This window comes from Protopterus annectens, chromosome 16.part0 (assembly GCF_019279795.1).
Source record: "Protopterus annectens isolate FY-2018-M chromosome 16.part0, PAN1.0, whole genome shotgun sequence".
NCBI lineage: Eukaryota > Metazoa > Chordata > Ceratodontiformes > Protopteridae > Protopterus > Protopterus annectens.
In genome coordinates this window covers 863,722,990-863,731,518 of record NC_056750.1, presented here as the reverse complement: position 1 = coordinate 863,731,518, position 8,529 = coordinate 863,722,990, and positions in this window count along the sequence as shown.

The window sequence follows — 8,529 nt, the reverse complement described above, 5'->3', positions numbered from 1 at the left end:
AAAAGGGCTTTCATGACTTATCATGGTTTAGACTATGCTTGCCATTGGTACCAAGGAGCTATGCTTGTCAGTGGTAAGACAGAGCTATACTTGTCAGGGGTATCAAAGAGCTATGCTTGTCAAGGGTACTACGGAGCTATGCTTGTTAGTGGTACCAAGGAGCTATGCTTGTTAATGGTACCAAGGAGCTATGCTTGTCAGTGGTACCAAGGAGCTATGTTTATCATGGGTACCAAGCAGCTATGCTTGTCAGTGGTATTAAAGAGCTATGCTTGTCTGTGTTACTATGGAGCTATGCTCTTCACTGGTCCTACAGAGCTATGCTTCTCAGTGGTGTCAAGGAGCTATGCTTGTTAGTGGTACTACAAAGCTATGCTTGTCAGTGGTACTACAGAGCTGTGCTTGTCAGTGGTACCAAGGAGCCATGCTTGTCAGTGATACTACAAAGCTATGCTTGTCAGTGGTTCCAAGTAGCCATGCTTATCAGTTGTTTTAAGGAGTTATGCTTGTTAGTGGTACTACAGAGCTATGCTTGTCAGTGGTACTATGGAGCTATGCTTGTCAGTGGTATTACGGAACTATGCTTGTCAGTGGTACTATGGAGCTTTGCATGTCACTAGTACTAAGGATCTATGCTTGCCAGTGTTACTACAGAGCTGTGCTTGTCAGCGGTACTACAGAACTATGGTTGTCAGTAGTAGTAAGAAGCTATGCTAGTTAGTGGTACTACTGAGCTATACTTGTCAGTGGTATCAAGGAACTATGCTTGTCAGTGGTACCAAGTAGCTATGCTTATTAGTTGTTTTAAGGAGCTATGTTTGTTAGTGGTACTACAGAGCTATGCTTGTCAGTGGTACTATGGAGATATGCTTGTCAGTGGTTCCAAGGAGATATGCCTTTCAGTGGTACTATGGAGCTATCCTTGTCAGTGGTACCAAGGAGTTATGTTTGTCAGTAGTACCAAGGTGCTATGCTTGTCAGTTTTACTATGGAGCTATACTTGTCAGTGGTACTGTGGAGCTATGCTTGTCAGTGGTACTACAGAGCAATACCTGTCAGTGGTACTGTGGAGCTATACTTGTCAGTTGTACTATGGCGGTATGCTTGTCAGTGGTACCAAGGAGCTATGCTTGTCAGTGGTACTACGAAGCTATGCTTGTTAGTGGTACTACGGAGCTATGCTTGTCAGTGGTACCAAGGTGCTATGCTTGTCAGTGGTACTATGGAGCTATGCTTGTCAGTGGTACTATGGAGCTATGCTTGTCAGTGGTACCAAGGAGCTATACTTGTCAGTGGTACTATGGAGCTATGCATGTCACTGGTACCAAGGATCTGTGCTTGCCAGTGGTACTTCAGAGCTATGCTTTTTAGTAGTACTATGAAACTATGGTTGTCAGTGGTACCAAGGAGCTATGCTTGTCAGTGGTACTAAGAAGCTACACTTGTTAATGGTACTGTAGAGCTATGCTTGTCAGTGGTACTAAGAAGCTACGCTTGTTAATGGTACTGTAGAGCTATGCTTGTCAGTGGTACCAAGGAGCTATGCTTATCAGTTGTTTTAAGGAGCTATGCTTAGTAGTGGTACTACAGAGCTATGCTTGTCAGTGGTACTATGGAACTATGCTTGTCAGTGGTACCAAGGAGCTATGCTTGTCAGTGGTAAGACAGAGCTATACTTGTCAAGGGTATCAAGGAGCTATGCTTGTCAAGGGTACTACGGAGCTATGCTTGTCAGTGGTAAAAAGGAGCTATGCTTGTTAATGGTACCAAGGAGCTATGCTTGTCAGTGGTACCAAGAAGCTATGCTTATCATGGGTACCAAGGAGCTATGCTTGTCAGTGGTATTAAAGAGCTATGCTTGTTTGTGGTACTATGGAGCTATGCTCTTCAGTGGTCCTACAGAGCTATACTTCTCAGTGGTGTCAAGGAGCTATGCTTGTTAGTGGTACTACAAAGCTACACTTGTCAGTGGTACTACAGAGCTGTGCTTGTCAGTGGTACCAAGGAGCCATGCTTGTCAGTGATACTACAAAGCTATGCTTGTCAGTGGTACCAAGTAGCCATGCTTATCAGTTGTTTTAAGGAGTTATGCTTGTTAGTGGTACTACAGAGCTATGCTTGTCAGTGGTACTATGGAGCTAAGCTTCTCAGTGGTATTACGGAACTATGCTTGTCAGTGGTACTATGGAGCTTTGCATGTCACTAGTACTAAGGATCTATGCTTGCCAGTGGTACTACAGAGCTGTGCTTGTCAGCGGTACTACAGAACTATGGTTGTCAGTGGTAGTAAGAAGCTATGCTAGTTAGTGGTACTACTGAGCTATACTTGTCAGTGGTATCAAGGAACTATGCTTGTCAGTGGTACCAAGTAGCTATGCTTATTAGTTGTTTTAAGGAGCTATGTTTGTTAGTGGTACTACAGAGCTATGCTTGTCAGTGGTACTACGGAGATATGCTTGTCAGTGGTTCCAAGGAGATATGCCTTTCAGTGGTACTATGGAGCTATCCTTGTCAGTGGTACCAAGGAGTTATGTTTGTCAGTAGTACCAAGGCGCTATGCTTGTCAGTTTTACTATGGAGCTATACTTGTCAGTGGTACTGTGGAGCTATGCTTGTCAGTGGTACTACAGAGCAATACCTGTCAGTGGTACTGTGGAGCTATACTTGTCAGTTGTACTATGGAGCTATGCTTGTCAGTGGTACCAAGGAGCTATGCTTGTCAGTGGTACTACGAAGATATGCTTGTTAGTGGTTCTACAGAGCTGTGCTTGTCAGTGGTACTATGGAGCTATGCTTGTCAGTGGTACCAAGGTGCTATGCTTGTCAGTGGTACTATGGAGCTATGCTTGTCAGTGGTACCAAGGAGCTATACTTGTCAGTGGTACTATGGAGCTATGCATGTCACTGGTACCAAGGATCTGTGCTTGCCAGTGGTACTTCAGAGCTATGCTTTTTAGTAGTACTATGAAACTATGGTTGTCAGTGGTACCAAGGAGCTATGCTTGTCAGTGGTACTAAGAAGCTACGCTTGTTAATGGTACTGTAGAGCTATGCTTGTCAGTGGTACTAAGAAGTTATGCTTATCAGTTGTTTTAAGGATCTATGCTTGTTTGTGGTACTACAGAGCTATGCTTGTCAGTGGTACTATGGAACTATGCTTGTCAGTGGTACCAAGGAGCTATGCTTGTCAGTGGTAAGACAGAGCTATACTTGTCAGGGCTATCAAGGAGCTATGCTTGTCAAGGGTACTACGGAGCTATGCTTGTCAGTGGTACCAAGGAGCTATGCTTGTTAATGGTACCAAGGAGCTATGCTTGTCAGTGGTACCAAGGAGCTATGCTTATCATAGGTACCAATGAGCTATGCTTGTCAGTGGTACTATGGAAACCAAAGTAAAAGTAGGTCAAGGAAGAAATGAACAGCTCAAGCAGAAATAGTGTAATCCTCTTTAATAAACGCTTTCGTCAAAAGACTTCATCAGAATACAACTTTAGATTTCAAAAACTCTATAAATACTAACCATGATAGACAATTATCCAATCAACCAATAAAACAATTAAAAACTGATACAATATAATGAACGTGGTTTAATCAAATAACTATATGTGTAGGTATATTGCTGAAGGGCCATATATAGCAGTTGATACCCTAAGGGAGACACTGGAAGTTCCAGGTTATGTTGACTGTAGTACTAAGGGAGTTATTTATATTAGTGTTTGTAGCACATGTCCTAGTTTCTACGTAGGAATGACTATTAGGAGTTTAAAAACCCGCATTCGTGAACACATTTATAGTATTAGAAAACATGATGAGACCAACGCTTTATATAAACATTCCATAGAATGTCACAACTTTAAGAAGTTTTTATTTTCAGTATTGGAAGTATGTAAGACAGATCTAAGAGGGGGTGATTTTAAAAATTACGTAGAACAAAGGGAAACCTTGTGGCAAATTAAGCTAAAATCGGACAAACTCCCTGGACTAAATGATGCTATAAACATTAAATGTTTTTTAAAAGATCGTAAATTATGTATTGATAAAAGTAGTGATACAAAGTTATTTGATTAAACCACGTTCATTATATTGTATCAGTTTTTAATTGTTTTATTGGTTGATTGGATAATTGTCTATCATGGTTAGTATTTATAGAGTTTTTGAAATCTAAAGTTGTATTCTGATGAAGTCTTTTGACGAAAGCATTTATTAAAGAGGATTACGCTATTTCTGCTTGAGTGGTACTATGGAGCTATGCTCTTCAGTGGTCCTACAGAGCTATACTTCTCAGTGGTGTCAAGGAGCTATGCTTGTTAGTGGTACTACAAAGCTATGCTTGTCAATGGTACTACAGAGCTGTGCTTGTCAGTGGTACCAAGGAGCCATGCTTGTCAGTGATACTACAAAGCTATGCTTGTCAGTGGTACCAAGTAGCCATGCTTATCAGTTGTTTTAAGGAGTTATGCTTGTTAGTGCTACTACAGAGCTATGCTTGTCAGTGGTACTATGGAGCTATGCTTGTCAGTGGTATTACGGAACTATGCTTGTCAGTGGTACTATGGAGCTTTGCAAGTCACTAGTACTAAGGATCTATGCTTGCCAGCGGTATTACAGAACTATGGTTGTCAGTGGTAGTAAGAAGCTATGCCAGTTAGTGGTACTACTGAGCTATACTTGTCAGTGGTATCAAGGAACTATGCTTGTCAGTGGTACCAAGTAGCTATGCTTATTAGTTGTTTTAAGGAGCTATGTTTGTTAGTGGTACTACAGAGCTATGCTTGTCAGTGGTACTATGGAGATATTCTTGTCAGTGGTTCCAAGGAGCTATGCCTTTCAGTGGTACTATGGAGTTATCCTTGTCAGTGGTACCAAGGAGTTATGTTTGTCAGTAGTACCAAGGCGCTATGCTTGTCAGTTTTACTATGGAGCTATACTTGTCAGTGGTACTGTGGAGCTATGCTTGTCAGTGGTACTACAGAGCAATACCTGTCAGTGGTACTGTGGAGCTATACTTGTCAGTTGTACTATGGAGCTATGCTTTTCAGTGGTACCAAGGAGCTATGCTTGTCAGTGGTACTACAAAGCTATGCTTGTTAGTGGTACTACAGAGCTGTGCTTGTCAGTGGTACTACAGAGCTATGCTTGTCAGTGGTACCAAGGTGCTATGCTTGTCAGTGGTACTATGGAGCTATGCTTGTCAGTGGTACCAAGGAACTATACTTGTCAGTGGTACTAAGAAGCTATGCTTGTTAATTGTACTGTAGAGCTATGCTTGTCAGTGGTACCAAGGAGCTATTCTTATCAGTTGTTTTAAGAAGCTATGCTTGTTAGTGGTACTACAGAGCTATGCTTGTCAGTGGTACTATGGAACTATGCTTGTCAGTGGTACCAATGAGCTATGCTTGTCAGTTTTATTATGGAGCTATGCTTGCCATTGGTACCAAGGAGCTATGCTTGTCAGTGGTAAGACAGAGCTATACTTGTCAGGGGTATCAAGGAGCTATGCTTGTCAGGGGTACTACGGAGCTATGCTTGTCAGTGGTACCAAGGAGCTATGTTTGTCAGTGGTACCAAGGAGCTATGCTTGTTAATGGTACCAAGGAGCTATGCTTGTCAGTGGTACCAAGGAGCTATGCTTATCATGGGTACCAAGGAGCTATGCTTGTCAGTGGTATTAATGAGCTATGCTTGTCTGTGGTACTATGGAGCTATGCTTTTCAGTGGTCCTACAGAGCTATGCTTCTCAGTGGTGTCAAGGAGATATGCTTGTTAGTGGTACTACAAAGCTATGCTTGTCAGTGGTACTACAGAGCTGTGCTTGTCAGTGGTACCAAGGAGCCATGCTTGTCAGTGATACTACAAAGCTATGCTTGTCAGTGGTACCAAGTAGCCATGCTTATCAGTTGTTTTAAGGAGTTATGCTTGTTAGTGGTACTACAGAGCTATGCTTGTCAGTGGTACTATGGAGCTATGCTTGTCAGTGGTACTATAGAGCTATGCTTGTCAGTAATGCCAAGGAGCTATGCTTGCCAGCTGTACTATGGAGCTTTACTTGTCAGTGGTACCAAGGAGCTATACTGTTCTGTGATACCAAGGAGCTATGCTTGTCAGTGGTATTGTGGAGCTATGCTTGTCAGTGGTACCAAGAAGCTATGCTTTTCAATGGTGCTATGGACCTCTGGAATTATAGATAATTCCACTCTGAAATTATAGATAAACTCACTAAACTAGGTATAAACCCCTATGTGACAAGATGGGTTGCCAGCTGGCTCACTGACAGAACCCACACTGTGAAAGTAGCAGACTCCAAATCTGACTTCAGAGCAGTGACAAGTGGAGTACCACAGGGTTCAGTACTGGGTTCTCTCCAGTTTCATATCTATTTATCTGAAGTACAGGCTAACACAGGAGGTCTTTGGCTAAAGAAGTTTGCAAATTACTGCAAACTTGGAGCCATAATTGAAACTCCTAATGATGTGGACATTCTACAAAAGGGCCTCACTGAGACAGATACCCGGTGTCAAAGCCATGGCCTCAAGCTCATTGCCAAAAAGTGCATTGTCATCTCCTTTGGTAAAAACTCTGTACCCATGAACTACAACATAGGTGGTAGTATACTTAACACCGAAAGTGTGATAAGAGATCTTGGGACACAGGTGAACAGTAGTCTCTCCTTTGGTAATCACATCGCCACAGTAGTCAGGAAATCCTTCTATGTGGCACACCTCATCACAAAAGTTTTCTCATCCAGAAAAAAGAGGTCATTGTTCTCCTCTACTCATCACTCATTAGACCCATTATAGAGTACATCACCCCTTTTGCAATGTACCTTACAAGACATCTACAACAACTGGAAAGGCCACAGAAATACCTCACAAAGAGGATTACTGGCCACAAACAGATGCCCTATGCAGACCATCTCAAAAAACTCCAGCTTTACTCCATCACATATCACCTACTCAGAGGTGATCTCTGCCTAACATGCAAAGTTATGTCAATCCCAGAGCTGTTGAACATGCTCCCCTTAAAGAAATCCCAATCCTACCGAGCTACATGCTCTAGGGACCTAAACCTTGTCACCACAATAAACAGAACATGCCGGAGGGATAGATTCCTGTTCTAGAGACTTCCCATACTCTGGAATAAACTACCTATCTATATCAAACAAAGCTCCTCATTAGCACCCTTCAAGAAAAATCTTGATGATTGGATGGGAAATAGGAAATTTACCCCGGGGATCATCTCTGTGGCTCTGCTCGACAGTGGCACAGGAAAATAATTTTCTTGGGTGGCAAAAGCCTGGGTACCTTTTTGGCTTGGCTTGTATAGGCCCCAGGGCCAATAGCATAGTACCTACCTATGAACCTATGACCTATGCTTGTCAGTGGTACCATGGATCTGTGCTTGCCAGTGGTACTACAGAGCTATGCTTGTCATTAGTACCAAGGAGCTATGCATGCCAGTGATATCAAGGAGCTATGCTTGTTAGTGGTAACCCAGAGATATTTTTCTAAGTGGTACTACAGAGCTATGCTTGTCAGTGGTATTAAGAAGCTATGCTTGTTAATGGTACTACGGAGCTATCCTTGTCAGTAATACGAAGGAGCTATGTTTGCTAGTGGTACTGTGGAGCTATGCTTGTCAGTGGTACTATGGAGCTATTTTTGTCAGTGGTACCAAGGAGCTATGCTTGTTAATGATGCTATGGAGCTATGCTTGTCAGTGGTGTCAAGGATCTATGCTTGCCAGTGGTACTAAAGAACTATGCTTATCAGTGGTACTATGGAGTTATGCTTGCCAGTGGTACCAAGGAGCTATGCTTGTCGGTGGTACTATGGAGCTATTCTTGTCAGTGGTGTCAATAAGCTATGTTTTCAGTTGTATTAAGGAGCTATGCTTGTCACTGGTACTAAAAAGCTATGCTTTTCAGTGGTACTAAGAAGCTATGCTTGTTAGTGGAACTACAGAGCTATGCTTGTCAGTGGTACCAAGGAGCTATGCTTGTCAGTGGCACCAAGTAGCTATGCTTATCAGTTGTTTTAAGGAGCTATGCTTGTTAGTGGTACTACAGAGCTATGCTCGTCAGTGGTACTACAGAGCTATGCTTGTCAGTGGTACCAAGGAGCTATGCTTGTCAGTGGTACGAAGGAGCAATGCTTGTCAGTTGCACTATGGAGCTACAAGGAGCTATGCTTGTCAGTTGTACTATGGAGCTATACTTGTCACTGGTATCAAGGAGCTATGCTTGTCTATAATACTGTGGAGCTATGCTTGTCAGTGGTACTACGGAGCTATGCTTGTCAGTGGTACCAAGGAGCTATGCTTGTCAGTGGTACCAAGGAGCTATGCTTGTCTGTGGTGCTACTGAGCTATACTTGTCAGTGGTACCAAGGAGCTATGCTTGTCAGTGGTTCTACAGGGCTATGATTTTCAGTGGTACCAAGGAGCTATGCTTGTCAGTGGTATTAAGGAGCTATGCTTGTTAGTGGTTCTACAGTGCTATGCTTGTCAGTGGTACTACAGATTTAGGCTTGC